Below are 16,126 nucleotides of genomic sequence, written 5' to 3' on the forward strand. Positions count from 1 at the left end.
TTTAAAGAAACCTTTTGACTACAAATAATGCCCCCGCAAAAGCTGGTTTTGAGGCCAGATCTTACCCTTTAGGGCCTAAATCTGGTTTCAAAATCAAACTTTGCTTTCAGATCTGCAACCTGTCCTTGAAAACACAAACACCCAGAACCCGGATATAAATGAAACCCCAAAAACCCTAGTCAGAAAAAAAAATTACAGATCTATGCGCAGGAATAACAGATCTATCAGATCTGGCGAGTGTGAGTCCAACTCCACTCCCAAATTTGATAATCTACGGCTCTTTAAAGGCAGATTTATCAATTTGGCACAGAAAAAATTTGAAAATTTTAATTTAAATGGAGGTGCTTCGCCCAAAACCCTTCATGCATCAACAATAAAACTTATTATGATAAGCCCGAGATCCAATCAAGCTGGGCTCTTTAGAAAATACGAATCGAGAGTTGGCTGGTCCAACTAAAAACTTCCCCGAATGCCCGATGATCTAAAAAAATAAAGAATTTCCTGCACAACTCTATTCAACCATCAATGTAGAGCGAGAAAATGATAATAAACTTCAGATTTAATAGAGATACCTACTATTATATTCAAAATTTAAATTACCATTTAAGCCCCAATGATTGAGCAAGATACTTGTGTTCAAATCACATTTCAGAAAGCTATCATCAATGGCTAAAAAGAAATCTATGCATGAAAATAACACATCTTACAACATTTCCACGAAGACTAACACCAATAGAAATTAACCCCAAAGTCTTTCTTTATTGCTCATAAAAAAGATTACAAGAGAGCTTTCACTTAGCACACGACTCAAAGATCGAATCATCTCAACTGACAAATGACCTCCTATTTAAAGATAAATCTTCCAACAGCTAGTTCGAGTGATCCTTGTCAAAGCAATCTCGACCGTCGATGAGAATTAAAATTTCTTTTAATCTCATTCGTCGAAATATTAAATTCTTGAGGAAATTCGAATTTTTCAATTAAATGCATTTTAATTAACCCAAAAATAAAAATTTTGAGTTAATTTCCTCAAAAATTTGACTTTGACTTAACCCCTAGGGACTAAAGGCTTAAAATTTAGCAAAATAATTAATTTACCTTAGTCCCAGGACCTTTTAAAATTTGAATTTTAAGGACCCACGAATTTTGCTTTTGGAAAATTTAAATTTACCTAGGACCTATAATTAATTAAATTTCTGGCTTAGGATTTTAATTAATTTTTGGCCAGAAAATTTAATTAATTAACCTATGAGGGGATAAATTATTTTTCCAATTCTCAAGATACTTTACATCATCATTTTCGTATCTTTTACATCACAAGGGGGAAAACCCGTCTGAAATAGATCCTCACAGACTACCCATTTCTGCGACACAAATATAATTCAACAGACTAAGAAATTTGTAATAAAATAACCTAACTAAATAGTTAAGATTATTCCCAAATCACTTTTACATAGACTCGATCTATAACACTAGGACTCGCCTAAGATCTTGATGACAAATTCATTCCGGCTTTGGGGTAAGGCTGAAGGAAGACTCTGCTGACCATCCGAGAATGGATCGGTGAGACAAAAAACCTCCCAGAATGTAGATTGTTACCAGAAAAATCGGTTTACCTAGGCAATTACATACATGCCACAGATTTGCTGAAATTATTTACATGATATACATGCAGAATGGGTTTACATTATAACATGACAATCAGGCTGATGATGATAGCTGGATGACACAGACACGTTGATTAGGCACTATCCATTTCGCGAAAAAAGGGGGTGTACTACTACAGGTCGGTGACACGTAGTGGTCAACAGGAGGCCCTAAAGAAATTGTACCAGCATACTTTTGTGCAAAGAAGGATGTTACTAGAAAATCAGATGAGCTCATATCAGATGAAGAAGGGAGAACCGATTGACACCTTCTTCAGAGGACTGAATGAGATCCGAGATCAGTTGACTTCCATAGGAGCCACACTGGATCAAGAGTTGATGGTGAGGACAACCCTGAATGCAGTCTCAGAAGACTAGGAGGTATTTTTCCAGAGTATACTGGGCAGAGGGACACTTCCACCTTGGGATGAGACGTGGACGACTCTTCGCCAAGAAGAGATCAGATGATAGACAAAGGCGGGAAGCAGCAGTAAGGGGATCAGAGTCACAAAGGAAGAGGAGGAAGATGTTGCCCTAGCATTTGAGGGAAAGCAAGAAAAGCGGAAGAAGAGGGATCTCTCCAAGTTCAAGTGCTTCCACTGTGGGGAGCTAGGTCATTATGCGACCCAGTGTCCAAGGAAGAAGACTAAGGGAGAGTCTTCTGAGACTAAGGCAGTGCCAACAAGTGTAGAGAAGGAAGTGGGGACAGACGATCACTGTGCCATGAGTGCACACGCACCACTTGAGCAGAAGTGGGGAGACATCGAGCTATAGTCAAGCGAACTACAGGCGATGAGGGGCAGGATCCTCGATGTACCCAGCCTCTTGGATTAGACCTTGCTACGGGAGCCCCGAAGAGGAGTAGCAGGACTGGTTGATGTGGGTAGAGATGGATGTGGATGGAGCAACAGAGAGAGCTACAGTGTAGGAGTTTCGAGACAGTGCGAGGCTAGTAGGCTGTAACAGTGCGAGAGGCACGAGAGTGTTGCACCAGTGCAGGATGGCATAGAGTGGTGTGCAACTGTGCGAGATGCAGAGAGTTGTTGCAGTAGCGCAGAGGTCAGAGAGGGAGCACTTGTTAGCGACAGAGGGAGCTTCAGCATCAGGAGTACTCTAGCCTAACAGAGAGGTCAGAGTTGGGAGATCAGTTACTTACTTCTTAGTCATTGAGTTGCAGTGCAGCAGTGGGCAGCACGATACAACATGATGAGAGGAGATGCAGTGCAGCAGTGGGCAGCACGATACAACATGATGAGAGGAGATGCAGTGCAGATGTGACAGTGGCAGTGGTAGAGCCATGAGCAGCAGCATGGATGCAAAGGAAGCTGTTGTACAGATGCAGCAGTGGCAGTGGCAGAGCCATGGGCAGCAGTACAGGATGCAACAGTGCAAAGTGTTGACCACTACGTGTCAACTACCCATAGCAAGTGCCCTGCTTTTTTTGCAAAAGGGATAACGCTTGATCGACGTGTCCGTGCCATTCAACTATCATCATCAGCCCGATCGTGTTATGTTGTAAACCCAGTCTGCATGTGTAAATTGTAAATAATCTTAGCAGATCTGTGTCATGTATGTATTTGCCTAGGTAAACCTAATCTTCTAGTGATGATCTACGTTTTGGAAGGTTTTTTGTCTCACCGACCCATGGTTGGCAGAGTTTTCCTTCAGCCTAACCCCAAAGCCGGAATGGATTTTGTCATTAGAATCTTAGGGGAATCCTAGTGTGCTTCGAATCTATGTAAAAGTAATTTGGAAATAATCCTAACTATTTGGTTAGGTTATTACAAATTGCTTGATCAGCTAGATTTTATCTGTGTCGCAGAGCTTGGTGGTCTATGAGGGTCTATGTCAAATGGGATTTCGCCCTTGAGATGTAAAATTGTAAAAGTCATGATGTAAAGTGTCTTGAGGGTTAGAAAATAATTAATCCCCTCATAAGTCCTAGGTCCTAGGTGATTTTTCCAAAGGCTAAGTTCGAGGGTCCAATAAAAATAATAAAAAATATAAATAATAAATAATAATAAAAAATTAAAAAATTAAAAATTAAAAATATATATATATATATATATATATATATATATATATTTATATATATATATATATTTTAAATAAAATAAAATAAAATAATAAAATAATAATAAGTCAAAGTTTTGAGGAAATAAATGCAAAATTTTAAATTTTAATATATTAAAATGCATTTAAAATTTCGGCGGATGAGATTAAAAGAGATTTTGATCCTCATCGACGGTCGAGATCACTTTGACATGGATCACTCGAACTAGCCGTTGGGATTTTTTCCTTTAAATAGGGTGTCAGGAGTCATTTGAGATCATTCGATCTTAGAGTCGTGTGCTAAAAAAAGCTCTCTTGTAGTCATTTTTCATGTGCAATAAAGAAAGACTTTGGGGTTGAAATCTTGCTGTTGTTACTATTCTGGAAATGTTGTAAGATGTTTTATTTCTGTGCATGATTTTAATTTCAGCCATTGATGATAGCTTTATGAAGAGTGACTTTAAACATAGGTATCTTGTTTAGTCACTAGGGTTTGAATGGTAGTTAAATTTCTGAATATGATGGCAGGTCTTTCCATTACATTTGGATTTTAGTATTGTTTTCTCCTTCTTCGTTAATAGTTGAAGTAAGCTGTGCAGGAAAATCTAGATTTCGAAGATCAACGGGCGTTTGGGAAAGTTCACGGCTGAACCAACCAACTCCCGAGAAAGCATTTTCTAAAGAGCCCAGCCAGTTTTGATCCCGGGCTTATCATTTGAAATTTTTCTTGTGAATGAATGAAGGGTTTTCTGAAGCATCTCATGTTAAATTTAAAATCCTGAAAAATATATTTGTGGCATATTGACAAATCTGGCTATTTAAGAGCCTGCAACCTGTGAATATTGTAATTATTTAGCTAGGGTTTTTTAAAGTTTCATTATCATTTTGTTTCTGGACATTTTTGTAGGTACAGATCTTGAAATTTTTTCAGGGTTTTCATCAGACAAATCTGAATGCAGGGTGATTTAAAATTTACTAGAGAATCTGGAGGGTTTTTTGATCCATCTTTATGCTGTTGCCTGGGATTTTGGCTTGTTGCAAAATCAATTTTTTAGAACCCTCAGGCCTCTCTCACGCTGCCTGTCCAGGTTTTCCTTGCAATTATTGTCCAGCCTCCTCAACGCAGCCTTCAACACTGCTTCTTTCCCTTCGCTGTCACTGTTCCCATCTTCATTGTGCGTATCCTACACCTGCGTGCTACCTGGCCTGAGCTCCTTTCCGCCATCATTACGTTGCCTACCATATCCAAAACATAGCCCCTAAACCTGCATTCCTAACCGCAGCTTCCATGCCCTTCAACGAACTCACATTTTCTCTTCCCATCCAACTGCAGCTCCTCTCTTTCCACATTGCTATCTGCTGGATCTCACATACCTACGCAACTACCCACGTCTATCCTCATGCAGTACTCCTCCTTGCGTTTCTTCCCTGCCAGCTGATGCCAGATCCGTCCCTTGCTCCATTTCGTTGAGCTCTTTCTCCCTCGGATCCATGCTCCTTGCGCTGCTTACCCTATGCCGTCCATCAAACCCTCAACTCCGCGTTGCTCAACTGCTGGTCGCTGCCTTTCCTTTGCTACTCCACTCACCCTCGCTGCTGCTCAAAAACCCCTCCGTCGTCCAAACCTACAAACCTGCACAGTAAACCACATTAAACAAAAAACATTCGAGTTCCCTTTTTTCATTTTTATTTTATGTACATGCGTTAAGTCATAAGTCAGGTATTAATTTTTCGATAGTTCTTTTTTTATTTTTATTTTTGTATAGTTAGGATTTAGTGTTAGCGTAGTTAATTTAGTTTTTTCTTTATTTAGGTTTGGCTTTAGATTATTTTAGTTTTAGGTTAGCATATTATTTTTAGGTATGTGTTAATATATAAAAAATTTTGAAATAAAAAATTCTATAAGTTTGATTTTCATTTAGAATTAGTTTCATTTTGTTTACTATATATATATATATATAAAGGCATAAAATGTTAATTCTAGAGTTTGATTTATTTTGGGTTTAGATTTTCATTTAATCTACAGAAATCTCATAAAAAAAAAGAAAAAGAAGGGGGTTCTTTTTTTTTTTGGGTCTTAGTTTAGATTACATTTTAATTTGATTAGGATTTTAGTTTTGTTTTATTTTGATTTTAAACTTAGAATTTTATAAAAATATAAAAATATATAAAAATTATTTTCTTTTGAAAAGATTAACTAAAAATTGAAAATTCATTTGGTGTCTTTTGTGGTATCTATGTTCCACTTCTCTATAGTTAAATGCGCTTAAATGTTTATTTAAATATTAGCTATTGAAAAGTGGTGAATCATTTTGTGAGCTGGTTAGCATTTAAAATTTCGTGGTTTCTTGAAGTATTTGATCTTTTGAAATTTATTTGCTAGAACATTGCGCATCTTTTGAATATCTTGCATCTGGTAAAATTAATCATTGCTTGGATTATATAATGTTCGTTACATGTTTGATATTTTGTAAATATTTTCAAGCAATCATTAAATTACTTCATAAGCAGCAACAACTAATTACTTGGTTTTCATTAACTCCATAAGGCACTGGTCTTAAGTATTTAAAAATCTAATCAAATTCTAACATCGATCAAGTGCTTGTTTCCCCCTGCTGTGTCTCCCAAGCTAGCTGGTTCCCAGTTGGTCTTCCTTTTTCCCATGGGGTCTACCCCCCTTAGCTTGCTTCTGGGAGACGGCTTAAACGGAGAGATTGGGGATCAGGGTGACAGCCCCCGGTCTGAGCGTTGTTGCGCTGCCTGGACAATCTGTGCGACAACATTTTTTGGCGCCGTTGTCGGGGAAGGAGTTTTTTCTGTCCTTGGTTTATACAACTTTTCATCATTTATCTTTCATCTTTCTCATCTCTCATTCGAGCCGGCAAAGTCAACATCTTTCTCATCTCTCATTCGAGCCGGCAAAGTCAACATTTTTTAGTGCCTCTCATCTTTTCCACCATTCATTAGCCTGTCAAGCGACCAACATTCTTTGGCGTCATTTTATCTTTTCATCGCCTTATTTTTCGTCATATCATCGTAGCTTCAGCTCCTACTCTTCAGTTCGTTTCTTGTTTGTGTGGCGACTCCATTTCTTTTCATTTATTTTTTCCCAGACAAGAAGCCTCCCTCATATCTACTTGTTTGTTGCTTTTTGGATCCTAGAGTTAGATTCACGTTCAAGTGGCGACTCCACTTCTTTCATCTCTTGATTTTCTTGAGCAGAGATCTCTTTCTATCATCCATTTGATCCCTCATTATTCATCATGGATTATTCGTTTACCCCATGTCATTTTACTGATTTTCTCCATGATATTCCGGAAGTGGCCATTTCTAAATTACCTTTGTTCTCGGGTGGTGATTCAGTCGCTGTTAGAAAGCATTTATGCAAGTTTACTCGTATAATGATCATATATTGTAGATCTCCTCAATATGATCATGAAGATGTCAAAATGTGTCTATTTGTCCTTTCTTTAGAGGATGATGCCTTGAATTGGTTTAATAATTGTCCTGAAGGTTCTTTCACTTCTTTACAAGACATCGTCAATGCTTTTAAAGATAGATATGGTTATCCAGATAGCTCGCCTTGTGCCCCTAAAATTGTGCAGCAGAATGAAGTAATCTTATGAAGGGTCCAGCTGTCGATGAAAGATTTCAAGACAATTCTTCATATCAGAATGTGCCATCCACTTGTATCGTTGCAAATCAAATCCATGATAGTGGAAAAGCAGGGACAAATTGTAAAATTAGTGTCGACAATGAAAGAGAAAATCAGAAACAAATTATAGAAGAAATAATGCGGCTGGTAAAAAATATGGAGATCAATCAAACTAATTACGCCAATGATATGAGAACTTTATGCACCCACCTGGAAAAACGTGATAAGGAGATGGAAAGCATGAAAATTAAACACTCTGATCATGTAACCAACATGCAAAGACAACATGCTAAGGAAATTGAGGCCATGAAAGCTAATCATGACAGGGAAATTAATTTTATGCAAAGCAAGTTATCAGGCTTAGAGGAAAATATGAAGATCATGGAACTCAATCATTCAAATCAAGTGACTGCCATGAAAGCAAGTTATCAGGAAGAAATAAGTGTTATTCAGAACAAGCTGTCAACTATGGATGATGAAATGACCATCATGAGATTCGATTATAATAATCAGTTGGCTACCTTGCAAGCAAATCATAAGAAAGAAATAAACTTTATGCAACATTGCTTGATGACCATAAAGGCAAAGGACGACAAAGTAATTAAAAATATGGAAGCTAATCAAATATGTCTTCAGAATAAGTTGCTGACCATGGAAAAAGATCATGCCAGGGAAATCAGTGCTATGAAGGTTGAACACTCTAGTTAGATGGATGCCATTTAAATACAGGTTCAAAAATTTCAACAGCGGTCGGAGGATGAAAGAAACTAGGGAACGTTAATAGATTAGGAGCCCCCTTATTTGCTGCAATAAGCCCCATCTTATTGTGAGGTCCTTTGTTCCATTGAAAAGTGGCTAATTGAAGGTGACCTGGATAAAAGGGAAATTGATAATCAGGTTGATGCTCACACGGTTAATCCACGAGTCATAGAAGATCAAGTTATAACTCATGACACGTGTGAGACTGATCCATCATCCTTGAAAAAGCAGAAGCAGAATGAAGAAAGACATGTCATGCATATCTTACATACTTCATATGAGAGTTTCGAAGCAGAATGTTCCACATCATCAGTGATACAGCTTGCCACAAAGAAAAAACGCAAGAGAAAGAGAACGAGAAAGAAATTTGATGCATCAGATGGCCGCAAGCAACTTGATTTTCGGATACGAAAAAGTCTTACTGTATGCAAAATTGGACATGGCACATCCGAGAAGTAGCCGACAGATTTGCCTGAAAGCAGACAAATGCTCAGTATACACTATATCAAACACATTTGATGCCATGGGGCATCCTTTGTATTTCTAACCCTACTCCTTGTTTTTTCAGCATTTTCATTTCTGTTTTAGGATTAGATTTATTTTTCATGTTACTAGATAGTTAATAAATGAAAAGCTTATATCTTTCCTGTGCTTAATGTTATATGATGATTTTTGGATGGACGCTACTTATGTTTTGTTGTGTGTTGCGTGGATGCAGATTCTGGATTCTCACATTCCTATAATGCAGTGATGTGTCCCCAAGTAGAGCTAGATGTTGACCACTACGTGTCAACTACCCATAGCAGTGCCCCCCCTTTTTCACAAAAGGGATAGTGCTTGATCGACGTGTCCGTGCCATTCGACTATCATCATCAGCCCGATCGTGTTATGTTGTATACCCAGTCTGCATGTGTAAATTGTAAATAATCTTAGCAGATCTGTGTCATGTATGTATTTGCCTAGGTAAACCTAATCTTCTAGTGATGATCGACGTTCCGAAAGGTTTTTTGTCTCATTGACCCATGGTCGGCAGAGTTTTCCTTCAGCTTAACACCAAAGCCGGAATGGATTTTGTCATTAGAATCTTAGGGGAATTGTAGTGGCCATACTAAGTTAAAGAGTCAATACTGAAACTGTAAAGATTACTGAAACTGTGAAACTGTATTTATTGATTTGATGAAGTACTTACTTGGTCTGCTACAGATGTTGCGATGAGGATGCTTCAGAACTTCTCTAGCACTCTCGTTACCGAATGACCAAAAACCACCCAGCCAAACCGAGTATACCTAGATACTCAATCCAGTATGCTTCTCAACCGATGCATACCGTTCCCCCGTGCCCAGAAACTTCAAAACAAGAAAGGCTCCATAGTTCCGAATTATAAGCAGTATGTATAAATTTCCTCTCCTTCCTCCTTCAACAACACCCGGATCAGTTTTTCCACTTACAACAATTACAATCTCCACCATCCAAAGGCAAAGAACACCCAGCCCCCCCGAAACTCCTCCTCGCCATCTCCTTATGTACTGGTCATTAGCGGTGGTTGCTCTCTCTCCACCTACGAGTCCACCGCTTCCTTTCTCAGCGACACCTCCTCAACATGCTGAGTCGTATCTTTCTTTTAAGGATATATTGACATGTGTGATTTTACTTTGATTAAAATTTTATTTATTTAATTAAAATGTCCTAAGTTCATACATAGGAACTTTACTTTGATTTAATTTATCCCTTCAATAATTTATTGACATACTTTATTAAAATTCTGAGATAGATAATTATATAACCTGATTTTTAAGAATTTACATAATTCTTTACATCTATTGTCTTTATAACCCTTTTACTTTATACTTTTAAACTTAAAATCATTGGTAATCGCTCATTAATCATGAGGCATTAAGTAATATGTGCTGATGGGTGAATGCGACTTTTCTATTTGAAGGAGTGTCAGGATATTTAATATTTTAGGTAATTTAGAATATAGTTACTAGTGCAGTGCATGCGATACATGCATATGTAGCTATCATATGCATGCATCGTATGCATGCTAATATTCTCGTGCTCTCTATATTAATGATGGGTCACTACATACACCCCTCCTTCAGAAAACTTCGTCCCGAAGTTAGAGTTTTTTTTTTATATCAATACTTATAATAGTGATTAATACATTCTTGTTCGGATTGTGTATTGAGGTTAAATTCTTACTTAATGTGAGGACACTATAAAATTGGTATTTTGAATACTTTTAGGTTTATAACTTTAATGATCATGTTTTACTTCATCAGGCTCCCCAGGCTATCACAACATCATCCTATCCTTCCTAATCTCTTCCGCTCCCATCCTATCCGTCCTCTACTGGAGTATGCCATGGCGTCAGTTATACTGACCTAACCATTCATAAACTCCAAGGGTGACAGCGTTGGCTATAGCGACCTGATCCCTAGTAGGCATTTGGCAGTCATCATCACACGTCTAGGGGAGCGTGACTCGCACAGTCCTCCCATGGCTCCAGGGTTCGAAGGATAAACGGTGGGCAACACCTCCACCCCTCCCAGTAGAATCAGGGTTAATACCCTATCATGGAATCTCTTTGAGCCTTAATTGTTCTGAAGTTTCTGTCATCACGTGGTCATTTTGGTAACGGATTTTATCTGCAATCATAAACACTTGTCCATGCATTTATAACATGTGCATTAATATTTTCAAAAACACATAGCTTATGTATATTTCATACATGTCATCTAAAGTTTAACATACTTTGCCATAATCTATTCATGTCATTAGCTTTCATATTAAAATATAATCATTCTTTCGTGTATTGTTTGTGCATAAAACTTATGACTTTAGATTGCTAACTGACACTTGATATTTGATCTTACGAGCACATATCGTTATGTTTCAAACATTCATTGATCCGTATGTGTTTGCTCCAGTAACAACTAGCTGGGTTATTGTCTTACTTGGTAACAAAATGCATCATATGGATAGTCATTAGCAAAGACAAATTTCAATTCCTTCTTTTTAACAATAATGCTATTTGTTGTGCTCTTTTATATATAAATTGTTTGAAATACCTAGCTCAAAGTATGGTATGCAACACATTTGGGGAACATATTTTGTACTCAACATTTCCTTTAACAATAATACACCGAACATTGCTCTATGTTTAAATGGTAGTACTCTTTCAACACCCTGGCCCTATAGGTTGCATTTATGCTTATGGAACCTTTGCTCAGGTTGTATTCATCACTTATAAGAATTGCTAAATTAGGTCTGAATGTTGCGTATGCATCCATTCCTATTGACTGATTCACTACCAAGGAGTTGATATCCATGCCAAGTGAACTATTGTTTCCAGATCTTTTGCCTGAGCACATTCCAGGGTCCGAACTTAAGTTCTATGCACTATACCAGTTATTTATATGCCTCTTTATGAATGAGTTAATGGCTGTTGCAATTCTGAGTTAGTTCCTCATCACATGGTGTTTAATAGTAGTGCATTCCTTGTTGAATAATTGTGAATGGTATATATAACCACTTGAGCTCAATTGTCTGGTTCTGTTATCATTTAACTGGAAATATAGTGGAAAAACTGTTCACCTACAGCTAACAGATAACAACTGATGTGCAAAAAGGGATCACTGTAACCTTCACACAAACTCAGAAATTTATTAGAAATTAAGAGAATATACAAGAGGGAATCCTACATCTTTTACTGTGGTATTGTGATAATAATATGGCTAAATTATGTATAACAGCTGGGGTAATTTTTGAGAAAGGAAGATATTATATGTGACTCTTTAGACGTCTCATTTGAATGTTATTTGTCCACTATATATATATATTTTCTGAAGTAAAAACTATTAAGAAAACACCTACAGAAGTTTTCATACAAACTTGAAGAAAGGTCTCATAGAAGAACTTATACAAACTCAATTATCAAAGAGGAATATCTACGAGGTTGACAGGTACAGAGGAGTGAGTCCCCTAGTAATTATAAGGGGGATGACTAAACATTTAAAATGAATATCTAGAAGATTGTAAGAATATAAACATCATTACCAATTGTTTGTTATAGGAGCATAAATAATAATAAAAACGAATCCATTCAAGCAAAATTTACAAATACAAGAGACTAATAATAATTAAAAGAATAATATCAAAATATTCAAGAAAGTACTTATCTCTAGAGAATACATCAACTCCTTTTCGTTCAACTCTTCAAGGAGTTAATCTCGTCCATATTATCATCAGCAGGAAGTCCATATCATCAAGGAATTCACAGCATCAAGGAGTCCATAGCATTATCGACCTTGTCCACATCATTCAAAAATACAAGATACTTATCTTTTGAGCTCCTCCTTAACCTTTAGATTTCTTACATCCAACAGTTATAGGGATCTTTTTTTTTTTGTTGTTGTTGTTAGAAGGCATTACTTCATCAAATTCCACGAAAACAGATGATAGTTTCAATATTTAGCTTAACACACCTATGTGAAGGCTTCTCATTTTAAGATATATACCAAACTTCCAACTTTGACCACTTTTCAATGTCTTTTAAAGACTTTAAGATTATGCGTCTCAGACTTGTAGCTAGCTTACTGTGGCAGACTTAAATATCTTGCAACTTTTGTCCTTCCATAGAAATAACACAGGGACTTGGCCTTTCTCTTCATTGAAGTCGAGACTCTTGCCAGTGATGTTCTTCTTTCCGAATAGGTCATTTATTATTTACTTACATCTCAAACCTTGAGGATTATTCATATTTATGTCTACAATAACATATAGAAGTCTTTCATTAAGATCTAAGATTATCAAGGGTTAATACAACCTCAATTTTTATCAAATCTGTGGAACCTCAATGTTCATCAAATCTGTGGACCAATCCTTCCTCCACAATAGAGTCTTGACATCGGATATACTTTTGAGAGAATTCAGTTCCCATATTTGGTTCAATCTTAGTATTGACCATCCATAGTTCTTCAAATATCTTTACAGCTTGAAACATAAGCCTCTTCCTCATTCCTTTGGTCAGCTCCTTGCAATGCATCCGAAAGATTTAGTGGATATATCAGTCCATGACATAATATCTCTCAAGTTCTCAAAGAATGATTAGGTTCTTTACTGAGTCTCGATCATGAGAATATAGCTCAGAGATGGCTCATATCTTGACTTCATAACATAGATATGAAGGCAATTTTTGAACTTCAGAGAAATTTAAATAATAAGTCTCATTCCTAACGGCTCCAATCCTCAGTTTCCTTGAATGGAAACAAGTTTCCTTCTTCTCATCAATGTCACAGAGATATGGAGGCAAAGCCAACACTGGACATACAAGTCTCAAATGGTATGCCTTCTTCTTCATATGATGATATGCAGAAATAAAGTGACCTTAGTTCCTTTGTTATCATCAAAACTTCACTTACTTCGTATTATAAACTCAGATGAGTATGCCTTAGTCCTTCACCCATGCTCGGTCTTCACATCAGAGGACTGACAGTAATGACTACTGGACAAGTAATAAATCTCAGCTTCCACAGGTCTGATCAAGCTCAGAATCGAGGTTTCAGACTAGGCAATGAGGTCTTGTCCTAGGTTCTTCCTCTATTAAGCAAAGATTTAAAGGTTGTCCTCTATTTTAAAACATTGTTGATCTCTGAAGTCAGGCATGTGTTTTTTTTTTAATGAAGTTACATTCACCCTAAATGTTTTCAAAAATGATCCAAAAATAAAATAGGTAAAGAACATGTCTAATTTTCAAGGACATTTCTGTGTTTGATAGAAGATGAATCTAATTTTCAACAGAATTTTAGATAAAAGCTAAGTGGCATAACCACATATTTAAAAGCAAAAAGGATTCCAGGTATAAGCAAATCACAGATTGCTATCTAAGTTGAGCAACTTCTTTTCCTTCAAGCTTTCAACGGTATCCCTGAGAGCCTCTTCAATAGAAGTGTAGTTTAGACCCAATTTCTCTATCTTTTCTTTTGAGACAGTATAGGTAGGGATGAAGGGATTATCATCTGCACACTTTGTTGGAAGTGGGCAACCTAGATATAGTTTGCTCAGGATCTTCACTATTTCCGATAAGTGGGCAACCTTCTCAACCAAAAGATATCTTCCAATTGCCGATGGAACTTCAAATGCTAGAATATGTGCCTTTGCTACATCCTTCACACTGACCCATCCAAACGTCGCATTAGGATATGTTGAAGACCCATTCATTATTTATAGAATTGCAGCACAACTTGTGTTCAGAATAGGCTGTAAAAGTGTGCCAATCACCATCGCTGGATTTATCGTGACAACATCGATACCCTTCTCCTTTGCAAATTCCCATGCAGTTTCTTCTGCCAATGTCTTTGATAGCTGATACCAGCCCTCAGTTTGCTTGCAGTACTTTGCATCACTGAACCAAGTTTCATCAACTAGTCTAGGTGATCGAGGCCTAGAATTGAATATAACGGCTGTTACAGATGAGGTTACTATCACCCTCTTCACAGAAGAAGCCTTGGCACATGCATTAAGAACATTAATAGTCCCCTTGACTGCTGGATCAAGCATTTCAGCCTACTGTAGATACTTATAGTGCTTTAATTGCAGGGTTATGCAAGGCAGGCAGACTCGCTAAGGCAGACCAGCAATCCAATCCATGCCATAAACTTTATAGCCATGTGAATTCAATTGCCTTGAAAACCGGGTGCATCTCCCACATTTCATTTACTGCAGCCAACAAATCACCACGAGCTGTTGCAAAACGCTTCAGTTGACCCCCAGTGATATGAATAAGATGTGCATCAAGGGCCAATGCCAATGGCATGCCAGGCCTCTGTACTTTCACAGCAACAAGCTCTCCAGAATGAAGCTGAGCTTTATAAACCTGTCCCAACGATGCTGCAGCAATAGGCTCTGGACTGATATTAGCAAAAAGCTTCGAGACTGGTGCACCAAGCTGGGACTCAATAGACTGAATTGCCATTTTACTAGGAAATGGTGGTATTTTGTCCTGTAATTTTGCAAGTTCTTGACAATAAGCACTAGGCAATATATCTGGCCGAGTGCTAAGAGCCTGACCAAGCTTAATATAGAATGGCCCTAGTCGAATCAGAGTCTTCCGAACTTAGTTGCACGTGTGTGGATATCCTTCGCAAAATAATGCCATAAACTCAGCACAGCTACATGAGACAAAATAATGATAGCCCTGTACAATGCCAAGAATGGACCAAATCGGTAATAGACTGAAAGTGCTTTTGAACCATGACTGCCAATTGCATGTCCAAACTCATTCTCAAGTGATGCTCTTCTAGATTTCGCATACTCAGCTGACGACTTTTCACCATGAACACTTGTTGAGAAGCTCTGTTGATTTGTAAAGCCCTTGAAGTGAGCAAGTATAAATGCCCTTCCATCAGATCCATGATTTTTCATGAGCATGTAGTAACATGCATAAGCTTCTGAGATATGTTTAGCACGTATTGCTCTTTCAAGCATTGTGCACTTGAGAAATTAACAAAACTCAGATCTCGATTTGAACCCAGAATATGAACAATGCACCTTCAGAATTTAAGTCAAATCGATACATCAAAACTGTAGCAGAGTGATAAGATGCTATTTTGATATCTAGAATGCGGTTAGCAAATGCGTTCTTCACCTCGGAGCTATCATACTAGTGCAAAATCAGACTTCAATTTGTAGTTCGATCATTTCTCCAAGAGGCATTAGATCATACGTTGTATCCACCAGATCAATCTCACCAATAGACTCTGTCTCCCTCTCACCAGATCGATCTGCCTTCTATGTTCATCCCTCCATCCTTCAGTTCCTGTAGACTGTAGAACAGCTCGGTGACCCAAGATTTCCAGGTGCCTCCGAAGACGTATAACTGCAATCCTCATGGCCTACGTTTCACATTATAATATAGAATAGAGGCCGAATCAACAAGTATGCGATTGGAGCCATATTTGAGTCACTTGGTGCAGCTTTGCCGACCAAATCTACGGGATTTCCATCGTTTATC

General features: G+C 37.6%; 1 protein-coding gene and 1 pseudogene across 1 annotated transcript in view; one reads left to right on the plus strand and one right to left on the minus strand.

Annotated features, from left to right (window-relative positions):
- Positions 1 to 16,126, plus strand: part of LOC149149590 (uncharacterized) — a 528,411-nt gene that overhangs the window by 47,525 nt on the left and 464,760 nt on the right. The gene's annotated exons all lie outside the window — the stretch shown is intronic.
- LOC149149591 (cinnamoyl-CoA reductase CAD2 pseudogene) lies at positions 13,889 to 15,088 on the minus strand (annotated as a pseudogene).

This window comes from Pinus tabuliformis, chromosome 9 (assembly GCF_031772625.1).
Source record: "Pinus tabuliformis cultivar Carrire ecotype Pingquan chromosome 9, CPIR1, whole genome shotgun sequence".
Classification (NCBI taxonomy): Eukaryota; Viridiplantae; Streptophyta; class Pinopsida; order Pinales; family Pinaceae; genus Pinus; species Pinus tabuliformis.